We start from the raw sequence: 15,237 nt of genomic DNA, 5'->3' as shown, positions 1-15,237 counted from the left end.
GCCGCTTCTACTTACCATGAACAAGCATTTAATATTAGAGCAGATCCTTGGAATCAAACGTGTTCCAATAAAGCAATAACCTCTCAGTCTATGCTTTATGGGTTCAGTCAACACTCATAAGGTCACAGGGGTAAGTTCTTCTTTCAGCTCCAGGTTGAGACTGTTCCCTCTAATCTTGAAAACACCTGTATTTTGATGCCTCATCAACTCTAGGCACCTCTGGCCCAAAAATGACACCCTGCTTGGCAGTATTTTGCTAAAATATGTTTTCCAATCTTCTCATATAAAAATAACTACTGAAGATGCATTCACTTATCATTCAAATGCATCTCAGAAAAACTATATTATGTTTATTCAGGCATCTAAATCTTATTCTGGAGTTTCAATTTTTCCCTTCATTCTCATGATTACATACTCACCACCATATTCTCCTACACAGGATTGCACGATAGACCATTGTCTTTGAAGTTTACTAGGTGTCAAACAGATCACTATTTACACATGGTTCAAAGAAGACAAATCACACAAGTTGACACATTAATCACTCTGTACCTGCGATGTTACAAGTTCCGCAGGTCTGGGGTCAAGTATAAATTTTCTAGGTGTTCCAACCATATTTCTATCCCCACACCAATGAAAATAGTATGAATCAAGGAAATTTATTTTCAAATGGTTGCTTTTTAGCTTACATTCTAGAATAAGTAGCCCAAATAAGTGGAACATGGGGTGGAGGGAGTAGCTTTTATTTATCAAACAAAGCAACAGAAAAGCCACACTTCAGGAAGTGAGCAACATGAGGAAGAATGAGGTGCAGAGACCGTGGAGCCTGTGTCCGGAGCAAGGAGAGTTTCCAGAAGGAGGTCTCGGCATTGCTGTCGAAGGTGGTGCAGGGTCGAGGGTTCAGCTCATCAGAAGTCACTGGTTAGGAGTTAGGTCGTGAGGTGAGTCTGAGCCCAAGTGTAGGGTTTGGGGTGTGAATCTGCCATGGGAAAAGGGGCAACAGAGAGTCTTCTGCAGAATTTAGAGCAGTCGTTCTCCATTTTTTCCCTTGGAAGGAAGAGTGAATGCCTGCTCCACCCTCAGTTCTTTAAGTACCATCGTGTTTCTCAGATCCTTGCGTCACTTTTGCACTCTACTTATTTTGCATCTGAGTGATATGGAGTAGTCTGTGTCCTAGTGTTGACTTTTCCCCAGGGCAGAGCCTGAGAAAAGACTTGGGTGCAATGAGGACTGAGAGAGAGAAAGGGGAGGCAGGGGAGGTGGGCAGAGGGTGCTGAGCTGGCTGTGTGGATGGAACTGAGCTCTGCTGAGATCCGACTGGGAACCAGCTCAGCAGAAGTGCCCTCTTGAATGAAGCCCAGAATAATCATTTTCCTTAACGACCCTTCACAGACACACTGAGGGTGCGGCACAGCCCTCAGGGGTTTCTGGCGATGACCTTGGTCTGAGACCCTGCAAAGGGCACGTTCCTGTTGCAGAGACAAGGATGGGGATGAGCGCCGGGGCCATGGCACCCTCATCCCACAGGGTCTCCAGTCAGAGAGGGCTCCATCTGAGGGGAAGCCCGCCAACAGGCAGCACTGCTGAGAAAGGCTGGCCTGGGCCACTGGAGAAACAGTGATTATCTGAGCATCAGATGGTTGTCATCTATGATCTGGATGTAGGTACGGAGCCAGCTGTGGCTCTGAAAACCCTGCAGGACAGTGGCTAGAATTCCAAGTGTGAGGATCAGTTCTGTGGTTCTGGACTGACCTGTGGTTTCACATGAGAAAAACCCACAGCTGTCGAGGAAACCACAAAGGTCCGGGAACGGCAGGCAGAGGTACATAGAGCCGCAGAGCATTCTGCAAACCATCACAAGGAACCACAGGGAACATCGAGGGGAAAATTCATTCCCTGGCTGGGAACTTCAGTTCAGTCACTCAGACGTGTCCGATTCTTTGCAACCCCATGGGCTGTAACACACCAGGCCTCCCTGTCCTTCACCATCTCCCAGAGCTTGTTCAAATTCATGTCCATCAAGTCAGTGATGCCATCCAACCATCTCATCCTCTGTCATCCCCTTCTCCTCCTGCCTTCAATCCTTCCCAGCATCAGGGTATTTTCCAGTGAGTCAGTTCTCTGCATCAGGTGCCCAAAGTATTGGAGCTTCAGCTTCAGCATCAGTCCTTCCAATGAATATTCAGGGCTGGGAACTTACTAACTGTTTAAAGTCAGGGAATCAGGCTGCTCAGACGGGGAAGGGGGTCTCCTAGGTTTCAATTCCACAAAGAAATAGCAGTTGAAGCCTACATTTTTATTTCCCATTAAGGCCAGTTAAGAACATAATACAGCAGAGGGGTTATTTCAGAATATGTCATTGTTTCACTTTGGATTTGGATCCCATTTTTACATCTCTATAGACATTAAGAAGGGATATATCTTTGCAAACTTTGAAAAATACTGAAACTTTGTTAACAGACAAGCTTTTACAGGAGAAACATTCAAATAAGGAAAAATTTCACTACTCCAGCTTCAGCATTTGGCATTACCACCAAGTCCACCACCTAGCAGACAGTGGCCAGAGCGAGAGGTAGCTGCCAGGAGGAAGGTCCGCTGAGGACTGTGGCGTGTCCTCCCAGAATCCTTAGACTCCCTCTGCTGGCAGCTCCTTCAGAGCCCGGGAACAGGGCATCACAGAACTCCACAAACAGAACTTAAGGTGGACTTTCAAGTCCCCAAACAGCTCCATGGCTAATGCCTGACCCCTCTGAGACAAAAGTACCTTTTCCTCACTGCACTGGAAATATAGGGACAGGGTTTTACTTTGTGGCAAACTCTAGCACAGCATTCTTAATCATTCTTTAAACTAGTCCTTAATATTATAATTTTGATGTTAATATTTATACATCCTGTCAGAGACAGTGTTTAATATTCAAAGCGCAAAAAGACAAAAGTTAATTCTTTAATTATAAATTGTCTGCTCTACAAAAATTAGGAAGACAGAAACTGAATATCTTTGCAAAGGTTTAGAACATTTAAAATTAGGGAGAAACTTCAATTCTCTGACTTTAGCTTCTTTTTTTTCCCGTTATTTGAATTGTTTTATATTTAATTCATTTATTGTTTTTAATTTATTTATTTTAATTGGAGGCTAATTACTTTACAATATTGTGGTGGTTTTTGCCATACATTCACATGAATCAGCCACGGGTGTACATGTGTCCCCCTCCTGCACCTTCCTCCCACCTCCCACCTCATGTGATCCCTCAGGGTCCTCCCAGTGCACCAGCCCAGAGCACCCTGTCTCATGCATCAAACCTGGACTGGCGATCTGTTTCACATATGATAATATACATGTTTCAGTGCTATTCTCTCAAATCAAAATCAATATCATGAAAATGAGTATACTACCCAAAGCAATCTATAGATTCAATGCAATCCCTATTGAAGCTGCTGCTGTTGCTGCTAAGTCACGTCAGTCGTGTCCGACTCTGTGTGACCCCATAGACGGCAGCCCACCAGGCTCTGCCATCCCTGGGATTTTCCAAGCAAGAACACTGGGGCGGGTTGCCATTTCCTTCTCCAATGCATGAAAGTGAAAAGTGAAAGTGAAGTCGCTCAGTCGTGCCTGACTTTTAGCGAACCCATGGACTGCAGCCTACCAGGCTCCTCCATCCATGGGATTTTCCAGGCAAGAGCACTGGAGTGGGGTGCCATTGCCTTCTCCACCCTATCAAGCTACCAACAGTATTTTTCAGAGAACTAGAACAAATAATTTCACAATTTGTATGGAAATACAAAAAACCTCGAATAGCCAAAGCAATCCTGAGAAAGAAGAATGGAACTGGAGGAATCAACCTGCCTGCGTTCAGTTTCTTTGGCACCGTTGTTTAAGTGCCAAGCCCCCCCCCCCCGCCACAGCCCGTGGAGCCCTTTCCCACAGCCCATCTGTCAGTGTGGCCGTGGCTCCTGCCCATCCCTGCAGCTGCCCTGGCCTCATCCTCACCCGCCGCCATCTCTCGTTGACGCACTCGAGCTTGTGCCATTGTCCGCCCCGTAATCGGCAGGACTAGCCCTGACCCAGCACACTCCTGCCTCCCTCTGGACACACCCAGTGCTCCTTTGATGCCCTTCCTGCTTTCCGAGGAGGTCTGGGCCCCTCTGACCCCCAGGGCATGAACCTCCACCTGCTGCCCTCTGCAAACAGAAGGAAACACAGTCCCCCAGGCCAGCGAGACACTGGGTCACCCAGGGTCAGCCAGACCTCTGCTCCCACACCCACTTGCCCCTCACATCCACCCTCTCACACCCACACCTGACCCCTCACACCTGCCCCTCACACCCACCCCCTCACACCCTACACCTGCCCCTCACACCCCCCACACCCGCACCCCACACCCACCCCTCACACCCCCCTCAAACTTGCCCCACACACACACCCCCCCCAACCCAAGTCACCTTCTCAACCTCCCGGCCCCTTCCCTGTCTTGCATCATCTCACCAGCAGAACATACGCTCATCCCGGTCAAGGGTCTTTTCTTGTTCAGCCACCATCAGGTTTGGGTGTCAAGTGCTCATGATGTGGCCTGTTTAGTGAACCAAACAATGAAGGAGTCAGTGGTGTGGTGAGCTGTCTGGGACTGTGCTGGTCATCCCGCTGGACCCCCTGTGTCCAGGGCCTGGGCCTGTGACCATTTCCACCTCAGCTCCATGTCCCCGGCACCAGGCAGGCCTCCACTCCTGCTCTCCTCCTGGCTCTGGTCCCAGAGGCAAACGAAGGATGAGTGGAGACAAACACGGAGGCGATTTCAGCAGTCCAGGAAAGAGCTAAGTGCCTGAGACACGGCCCCAGGATGGCTGGTGGAGAGCGAATACACTAGAGATATTGCAGCAGTAGAACTGAGCATCTTGGTGAGAAGCTGGGAGTGTCTCCAACAGCAGGGCTACAGCAGAATGCCACAGATGGGGCTGCTACAACAACCCACACTTACTCCCCCAGTTCTGAGGCTGGAACCAGAGACTAGGCATCTTGCTTTCTTCTGAGGTCTCCTCTCTCCTGGACTTGCTGGTGGCCACATCTCACAGTGTGTGTCTGTATATGAACAGCAGTCCTCGGGAATTAGGGCCCCACCAGTGACCTCCTTTAACCTTAATTACCTCCTGAAACATCCATCTCCAAATACCACCACACTGGGGTGAGGCTTCCACATGAATTTCTGAGGAACATGATTCAGTCCATAACAAGAAGAAGACCCGTTTAGGTTAAGAAGCATCTATAATGATTTCCAAAATGATATGAGTTGCCTAATTGTTCTTCGTTGCTATTACAGATGTCTGATTTATTTTATATATTAAGGACATTAAGTTCAGTTCAGTTCAGTCGCTCAGTCGTGTCCAACTATTTGCAACTCCATGGATTGCAGCACGCTAGGCCTCCCTCTCCATCACCAGCTCCTGGAGTTTACTCAAACTCATGTTCATTGAGTCGATGATGCTATCCAACCATCTCATCCTCTGTTGTCCCCTTCTCCTCCCACCTTCAATCTTTCCCAGCATGAGGGTCTTTTCCAATGAGTCAGTTCTTTGCATCAGGTGGTCAAAGTATTGGGAGTTTCAGCTTCAGTATCAGTCCTTCTAATGAATATTTAGGACTGATTTCCTTCAGGATGGACTGGCTGGATCGCCTTGCAGTCCAAGAGACCCTCAAGAGTCTTCTCCAACACCACAGTTCAAAAGCATCAATTCTTCAGTGCTCAGCTTTCTTTACTGTCCAACTCTCACATCCATACATGACTACTGGAAAAATTAAGGACATACGGTCATTTTAAAGGGCAGGAAAACCTTCTGTTACTTGAAGAGCACGATCTATAGACTAGCTTTAGAACACAGGATCCCTCAACTTTCAAACCAACACCTGCAAACCTCTTCGAGCCAGTTTCTGCGTCATTTGGATGAATGTTTCTAGCGTCGCCACTCCTTAAGTGCCTGAACCATCACTGCTGCCTCTCAATTCTTCTTGGAAAGATTGGGAAGTGCTGAGGACACCATGGTCCCTATGGAAGTGCCAGTTGAAGGCTGAGGGTTTGAAGATCAGAGCTTGCACACCCCAGGTGGGACAGCATCAGTGATGGAACCAGGGTGCTATCCCCAGAGGCCCCTGCACCTCCTCTCCTCCTCCCATGAAGCACACACAGGCTACGTCTGTCCTCATGGAACCCCCTCTTGCCCCAGTCTCCAAGACCTCCATGTACCACACTCCACTGTACCGACTGCTGGGGCAGAAGCAACACAGCCAAGCACTCCTCTGCTTGAAGCTCCATCACCCTCCAGCCTGAGGGGCCCTCCTGCACCTCTCCTGGAGCCTCCACTTCCCCAGATGCTCTGTGCTCACGATCACCCTCAGGACCCTTGCTCTCAAGGTCACATCTGTGTCTCTAGCTCTGTCCTTGTCCGGCAGCTCCAGCTTGGCCTTCATCCATGCAACACCTTCAAGCAGGATTCCTGATGGTCCCCTCCAGGCATCTCCATCACCATCCTCGGCACCAAATTCACTCTTAATAATGGTAATAATACCCACTAATACATATATGCCTATTAGAGGCAAATCCTGTTCTCAACAGGAAACCTGCTCATTTTTAAGGTTTCATGTATTCTGCTCTGGGCTTCCTTTGTGCCTTAGTTTCTTAGGAAATTTCCTTCTATAGACAGAAGGAGCATAATCACAGGACAAGGTCCCAGCTATGCTCCCATCACAGACCTCCCACCAGTTGGACCACGGATGCTGCAAGTCTGCACCTGAGCAACTTTGCCCCACCTCCATGAGAGCCATGCTTCCTTCTCCGCGAGAGGATCAGCTGATGGAGATAATTCCCACAACAACTTCATACCCAGGAAAGAGAGCCCACAGGAGATGCTGTCTCTCAAAACTGCAGCGGGGAAACTATTCAAACACAACCTCAAGAACAGGCTTTGGTCGCAGATGCAGGGAGTCTGCGATGTTCCGGTCCACTCTCCCAGCCCCCCTCCACCCCACTTCCAGCCCTGGAAGACACTCAACGACCAGCCTGGTCCCAAGTCGGTGGGCACAGGGTGGTGGCTGTAGACACGTGTGTCCCTCCATCCCAGCTGCAGGGGCGTCTCTGTTGAAGGGCTCAGGCAAGCGGCTCAGTTTCACAGCCGTCAGGACTCTGGGTAAACATGCTTGACTGATTAATGATAACAGCTCTTAAACCCCACAAACGTTTCCAGTACCCAGAAATGTTTATTTTTTATACTAAATTAAATTCATTTTTCCTCTCACTCCCTCTAAGGAAAATGGTGACAAATTTAAATCCAGAGTGGCCCACTCCCCTGGAGGTGGCCCTCTGCCATGACCTCTAAGCAGGCTCTGGTTTGGGTTTGTCTTTCAGCAGGAGGCGGGGGAGGGGGTTGAAGGGCAGGAAGAGGAAAGTCCCGGGCAGCGCCCTGAGCCCACCTCTCCAGCAAGAAGGAACTTGATGAGTATTTCATATTTACCACGTACCTGGTGAGTAATTAGATGGAAAAGGAGACAAATCCTTCAGGAGCAACTGCCTTGTGCCAGACACCATCATGCTGGAAACAGAAGACGTGGTCTCCACGGCTGACGATCGGAGGGGCTCACGTGCCCAGAGCACCGCCAGGCGGAACCAGGGCTTCACACGCATCTCTCGGGTCCCAAAGCCCATTTCCATCTCTGCATGTTTATCCTCACTGCCTCCAGTGAGGAGGGCAGCAATACACTCTGACTTTTACGGTGACTATTTTATTTACATAAAACATTCTGGTCTGGTCATTTTTATGCTAAGAAATTTGTTCCCTCTTGGAAATCTATATTGGACTAGACAGTCTTTGTGGTTCTTTCCATGTTTACCCGCCCCCAGCAGTTCCCACCAGCTGCCCACTGACCAGCAGACAGATGCACTCAGATAAGCACGTTCATCCAAGGACTGCCTGGCCCTGCATGCCAAGCCTCTATCGCCAGACTCAGGGACATACTCAGCGCCTCCAGGAGCTGAGACAGGACAAGAAATTCAGATTTTTTGGAACATCATTTTAAAATACTGAGCTGAAATAAAGCCATGGTGTGTCAGTCAATTTCTAAGGACAATAAGACATTGCTTTTTTCCAGTTTTTTTTTTTTTAAATTTTAGTCATTGACGAAATTGTAAAGGCACACACAGTTCCATATAAAAAAGGAATATATACAGTTTAGCTGTGAATTATGATCTTCATGGAAAGAAGATACGTGACTTGCTGCTCAGGAAGAGTCATCGTAAATGTTGGGCAAACCTTGACGTCTCTGATTTTTTTCTACATGTTAAGCACAGGCCTGGATTTCCTTCGCTTCTTAAAGTGTGACAATTTCCTAAGTTATGTAGACATGAGGAAGGCCGGCAAGTTGGACTGGTTGCTCTTCACTGAGCGCCCGGGTTCAGGATGGAGGCTTAGCCAGACACCACCCGGTGCTAGGTGGAGACGCAGGAGCGAGAGCAGAGGAACCACGCGAACGCAGGACTCGAGCCGAACTGTCAGCAATTGCCGGGAGAGAGATTGCATTTCAGTACCTTGTCTCCCATCGAAACAAACAAACACTTGCCCTGATGTAGTAAATACTGATTCTTGGAGTTAAAGGTTCACTGGAAGAATCCCAGGCCTTCCTCCTGGGGCATCTCAGCAAGGTGAACCCGTGAGCTTGGAATGCTGAGCTCCCGCTCATTCCTCAGAGCCCAGCAGAAAGGCCGCCTCCTCCAGGAGGGCCTTCTGGATCCCCATGGGTGCTCTGTGCAGGCTCTCCTGCTATCTTAGAGGCAGACCACTTTCTGCCCATCATGGCAACCTTCTCTGGCATTTGCCTGCGGGAACGCACGGCCCTGGTGGAGGCGACCTGAAGTACCAAAGACAGAAAGCTCTCCTGCCTCCTTTCTTCTAAAGACCCTCCTCTCATGGCGCCTAGCTGATGCTTCTGACATTTGGTCAGATGAGGGTCCTGAAGCTGGGTGCATGGGCCTCTGCCCTCCACAAGCCCACTTTTTGAACTTAGTGCAAAAAACTGGGACAGTGATGTACAGAATCGCGATCACGGTGAAGCAGTGCAGAAGGACGGGACCTCGTCAGCAGCACCGCGGTGCCTGAGCGGTGCTTTGCTGCCGTGACAAACAATCCCAGACGCTTGGAGCTGACAACTGTGGTGCCCCTCTCTGGCTCTCGGGGTCCCCATCCTGGCTGAGGCTCTGCTCCACCCAGTCCTTCTCCTAGGACCCGGACTGAAGAAGCTGTCTTCATCCAGAACAAGGCAGATGTCCTCCAAGAGGGGAAGAAGGGGACAGAGCCGGTGATGGCCACTCGCTGCCACAGCTCCCATGTAGAAATAAGCCTGGGCAAGACCAACCCCAGGGGGACGGGGAGCCCATCGCAGGGACGGGAGGACTGTCACCCACCACGACCTGTGAGGACAAGCCACTGAAGCAACTCAGAAGGAAACTAGCCCAGCAGGCTCCTGCAGAGTCTTACTGAACACAGTCACTATATCGGCTGTCGAGTTCTAGGCCTCAGCTTCTTCATCCATGAAATCAGAGCCATGTGATCTTGAGTCGAGCCCAAAGACTTGCCATGTAGTTATCTGTCTCAGTGTCTTATCCAAAGGGCAAACACCAATGTCGTTCCTGTATTTCTCACCAAGTGTGGCGCGTGAGAACACTTGCTGAATAAATAAGTTCAACCTAATGAATAACACACTTCAGTGGGAATTCCTTAGATGACTTCCTGGGAGCAGGTTTGATGGCCTCGGTCATGGCAAAGACGGGAGAGAAGAGGGAGAAGAAACAAGGAGGTGGCACTCGGGGGCCTGGGGATGCCCGGCTCATGGGACCCCCAAGGGCAGCTCCCTCCCCCCTGGGCTGGACCCCAGATTTCCCCAGGGCTGAAAACTGCTTAACTTACTAAATGTAAAGGCATGTATATACAGAGAGAGAAACTAATGCAAATGGAAGAGGTTTCTTTTTTTCCCCTGTTTCTTATTTTGTGTAGGAAAACTGGGTAAAGAACACACCCCCAAACCATAAGATTTCAATTATTGTGTAGGAAATGCTGCAGCATTCTGTGAAACGGGCATTCATGACTTTACTGTGAAAATGAAACGATAGCCTTTCGAACCTAACAAAATAGCTGATTTGCCAAGAAAATGTTTCCAACAAAAAGGACCCCTCCAGGAAGAAAAATAGCCAGTGCTCAGGTCCCCTTGACTCTGGGTTTGTAAGGTGATGAATTATCAGTGTTTTAAAGCTCTCCTATATTTATGATAAATGCATGGTATCCTTGCTTCAACAATGACAAAGCATCGTTTGGATTTCACGCTTCATCCTCAGCTGCAGAGACGGGCATCGTCTTCTACCAGCCCTGATCCATCTGTGAGTTTCCTCCTTGTTTTAACAATTGTAGTCCATAGCAATGCCTCAGTTATTTCACCCCTTGTTGTAAAAGTAAATCCAATGTGTAGATTCACTTTCCATCAAGGTAGTGTGAAGGTGACCCAAGGCTTTAGTGTGGATTGAAATTAAATACAAGTAGACGCACAGCACAGATAAAATCCATCAAAATAACAGGGGCTGCTTTGTGAGTTCAACCAACATCGTGTGACTGTAAAACAACCCTTTTTCTTTTTCCTTTTTTTTTTTTAATCCTTTTTCTTTAACTAACTTCAACATGATGAGCTGCAAAACTCCAAACGCTGTAGTGAAACTTGAGAAGTGGAAGAGAAAGCCAGTGAGGGAACACCAGAGTCAGGTACAGACACACAGCCCTGAAGAGTCTGTGGTCTTCCAGCTCTCCTACCTTTAAACCAGTGACTGAGCATCTCAGAAACACACTTAAGGAAATGAAGTTCTGCAGCGTCACTGTCCACCCCTCAGACACCTGTCCTCAGGAGAAGCCAGCCCTTGCCTTGGGGCGGGAAGGGCCCCCGGTCCCCGGCTCCCGACACACCCACGGGCTGCAGGCTGTGCCCCCACAGGGAGGCCGCCCACCTGCCTGACACTGTGACTCACGAGCATGTTCTAATTTTTACCAAGTGTCTGGAGCATTTCTGTTTCCAGCGGCTACTACTCTGTATGTGAGGGACAGTGAGAATGTTCAGGAAGCTTGGGATTTAACACATAACGCAGCAGAACTTTCAAGTGTTCCTCCACCACTACACCCATGAGCTGTGCAGCCTGGCAGCTCCCGGGCAGGGTGGGAGGCCCGCCGGCAGCCCCAGCCTCAGCGCCCCCAGCGGGCTGCAGTTTTCCTTGGAGGCGGGCCATCTCCACACCGCCCTGCAGCCCCTTCCAGCCTCCTGCACTGCGCCGTGTCCGCGACCTTGCCTGGGGCGCCGGGACGGATCTCCTGCCACTTCCTGCATTCTGCACAAGCTCTAATTGAAAATTTGGGTGGCCTTGCTTATTTATTTTCCTGGAATGCAGTAGGTTATATTTTCATGGCATTTTCTCAGCAGTTCAGTGTTTCCATTTCAAACTAGGACAATGAGAAGAAAAGGCAGTCCCCGTCAGCAAAAGACGACTGTGCCCCATTTGGCTTTGCAGGACAGTGTTTATAAATTGCAACTAAATGTAAACCATCAGAAATGCCTGTTTTTTTCAGGAAACTAAAAAGACAAGTTGGCTTTCTCCTTTAAAGAAAGAAAGAAAGGAAACCCAGTGATGGGCTCAGTTACCAGAGAAAATGAACAATGAATAGGAGGTAAAATTCAGAACTCTTTGGTAAAATTCAACAATTGACTGTCCATGTCTGAATCTTCATAAGATGCTTTGGCTCAATTCCTCTGTCGGACTTGTGCATGTAAGAAGGCTTCATGGCAGCACTGGAGTTTCTTAAAGATCACAGCCTGCCTGGCATGGGCATTTCTCTTTAGGAATACGAAGTCTAACAGTGGAATTTTTAATTTTATCAAGATGTTATCCCATGTTGTTCTAATAATCTACCACTGCTGTAAATTTTGTACTGCCTAATATTCAAAGGGGAATCTACTTCAATGAAGTTGTATAAAAACACAATTTTGGCAAAAATTGAATTATACACATGGCTTAGAGAATTTACACCTTAAAACTGACTTTCCATTTCATCCTGAATGTGTGCGTCTTTCATTTCCGAAATGAGTGCATACAGAGAGAGTGAATTTTTAACATCTGATACATTTTGCATGAAATATTTTAAAATCATAATTTAGAATAGTTGAAAACAAATGCACATGTTAAGTAAATTAGTTACCAAAGACAAGTACTTTAATTTGACTCCCTGAAAGTATGCCAGTTGAGGGCAAAAAAAATTTCAGTTTTGTGTCTTACGCAGGGCTGGTCGAGGCTACTTCCTTAGTCAGGAGAGCTGCCTTCCCATGGTCTGTACATATTTCTGCCACTGGCGTAATTGATGGGCACACTAACCACACGTCAATTCACCTCAAACAGGACATTAATAAGACTGTTCCATGGAGCAAAACTGCCAAGGCTGCGATCTGAAAGTAAAATCTTCAAATATAGCTGTGCTAATTAGTTTGGGCAACTGATTTGGGAAATGAAAAATTCCATCTGTTCATTTTAATCAAACAATCAATAACATTAAATTGGTATTCTGAGTTACTTTTTAAAACATAAATAAATAAATTGCTATTCTGAGTTACTTTTTAAAAAATTTGAAAAATAGTGCTAAACTGTCAAAAATAATCAACGACAATGGCACATATCTTCACATAAAAATAAATACATAAAGGTGTCTGGCTGCTCAGGTGATCAAACTTATTAAAACTTTACTATAATTCTTAAATGGAATTCCTTTTCCGTATATATTTTGTTTTAAAATTAAAGGTACTAAAAGAGGAAAAATGTCTGCTTGGACTATGCAAATATTGCTGAAGTACTGATTTTGAATATACAGATGTGAGCTGAATAACATAGTTATGGTTTTTCATGTGCTACTGATTATGTATTTGAAAGTCACTCTATAAGAAATGCTGTGCCTGTAATAACGGTAACACTTCATGTTTACACAGCTCTTCATAAACTACAAAAGTATTTTTCAACATATGTAATTGAGGTTCACAATAATTCTCTGAGGCTTGCTTGTTTAAAAAGCACATTAAAGTATGTGCTTTAAGAAAAGGTATTAAAGGAAAGTAAGTCTATGTTTATTAAAAATACAGAGATAGTAATGGAACCAAGCATGAAAAATAGGAAAATATTACAGTTTAAATAAAGAAGACACTTGACCCTGGATGGCTGTGCCAAATGTTTAATCCAGTGCAGCTCTTTTGACCTTCTGAATGGCGTAGAAAACAGGCTGGCAGAACTTCACTAACTTGGTAAATTCAGATAAATTTTTAGGATTTTTTCTTTTCATTTCACTTGTTTTAATAAAATGTTAAAAAGAAACCACGTTATCCACATTCATATCATTTTTTCCAGTAGTGGTCTCTTCTCATGTCTGTCTTGTTGGGTTAAATTAGACCTTTAAAGGAAATAAATGCCATCAGATGCAGTCCATCAGGAGACTCGCCTTCGGCCGTTAAGTCAGAACAGACACAAGGGGAAGGTAACGCCTCACTACTTGTACAAAGTCTCAAAGCTAAATTATGTGTTTCTAATATTTCCCACTATCGTTTCCACTTTGCTGGAGTTAACAATAAATTTTAGCATGGCCGATGATTTCTTCCCTAGATGTGAAATGGCAAAATATTTTTAAAAAGAAGTGGACTTCACAGGAGAAATGAGAACCAAACCCCTACTTGTGACCAGCCCTGCCCTGCGTCTGGCAGAGAGCTGCTGCCGCTCCCAGGCCGGGCTGTGCAACGCTGACTGTACTTTACAACCTGTGTGCTGACATAGTTCACAGCCGAACTTAGGAACTGCCCAGCAGGCATTAATTCTGAAAATGTCTAAACTACTCCTGATAAAACTCCCAGCCTGGGCTGAGGGCTTCTATGGCAGGGTGGCTGTTACCTGCACTGTGGGCTGTGGGGGCACAGGCGGCCAAGAGGGTCACGCAGAACAGAAAACTGAAAGCCTGAGTATGAGCATCTCGTCTGTGCTCCCCCTTGGAATGTGACAACTCGGACAGCAAATGAGGTGCAGGCACCCTGTTGGAGAACGGGACCGTTGGATCTGTGTGTCGTTTTCTGCGTCTGACATCCAACTGTATACAGCTGACAATTCACCTGATTTTGATTAGTTTATCGGAAGCATAAGGCAAAATAAACCAGGTTGGTCCTGATTTCTTTTTCTTGAGAAAATAAGCTGGTTCTTCTGAGCACTTTTCTGTAAGAGAGGCAAAATGCAGTGCATAGCTAAGAGAACAAGGCACCCAACAGACTTCCAGGCCAAGGCTCTGCCAGCATGGACTGTCCACTCACTTCAAGACAAAGAGACGAAGCCCAGACCCTCCCAAACATGGTTCTCCCATTACACGGCCTCCGACACTCTCAAGAGCTGTTGAAAGCAAAGCATGGTTTACAACCTTCCTGTGATGAGGAGGTCGGCCACAAAAGAGAAGGGTGTCAATCGGAGAATGTTTTAAAAATTAGAACACTGCTGTCAGCCTTCTTCTCACACACAGAATTCTGCCGAAGGCCTCAATTCACAGAAAAGATGAAAGAGATGCAAGGAAAATAAATATTTGAACTGTGATTGATGAGACAGGATGAGGCAGGTGGGTTAAACCGGGCTAAAACAGTGGAATCTGAACATCCAACGCCTGCAGTCCCCACGGCGCCCCAGGCCTCACGCCGGCACCCGCGGGATTGGGCCTCCCGGAGCTGCCCCCCACTGTCCTGTCGTCTTCTCAGCTGCTGATACCTCCAAACTCGGCTTTTCATTCTGCGGGTGTGTGTCTGGACATGGGTGTGTGTGCATGTGTACATATATATGTGTGGCTGTGTACATATGCATGTGTGCACATATGTGTGGGTGTACTTATGCGTGTGCATACATGCATGTGTAGGTGTGTGCACACACACGTGGGTGTGCATCTGTACATGTGTACATGTGCATGCATGTGTGTGTATGCGTGCATAAACAAGGTGGCCTAAAGAAGGTGAAAGCCAAAGCCCCTGCAGTCAACATGAGACTCTTAATTTTCTCAGAAGTGTTTGCTCTGTTGAGAAATGGAAATGGAAGGAGGGGTGCGCAGGAAGGGAGGGCCCCATATGTGGACTCCCCATTCCCACTCCTTCCTATCCTCCATCCTCACTTC

The sequence above is a fragment of the Cervus canadensis genome, chromosome 28 (genome assembly GCF_019320065.1).
Source record: "Cervus canadensis isolate Bull #8, Minnesota chromosome 28, ASM1932006v1, whole genome shotgun sequence".
NCBI classification, from domain to species: domain Eukaryota; kingdom Metazoa; phylum Chordata; class Mammalia; order Artiodactyla; family Cervidae; genus Cervus; species Cervus canadensis.
This window is presented reverse-complemented; position numbering follows the sequence as displayed.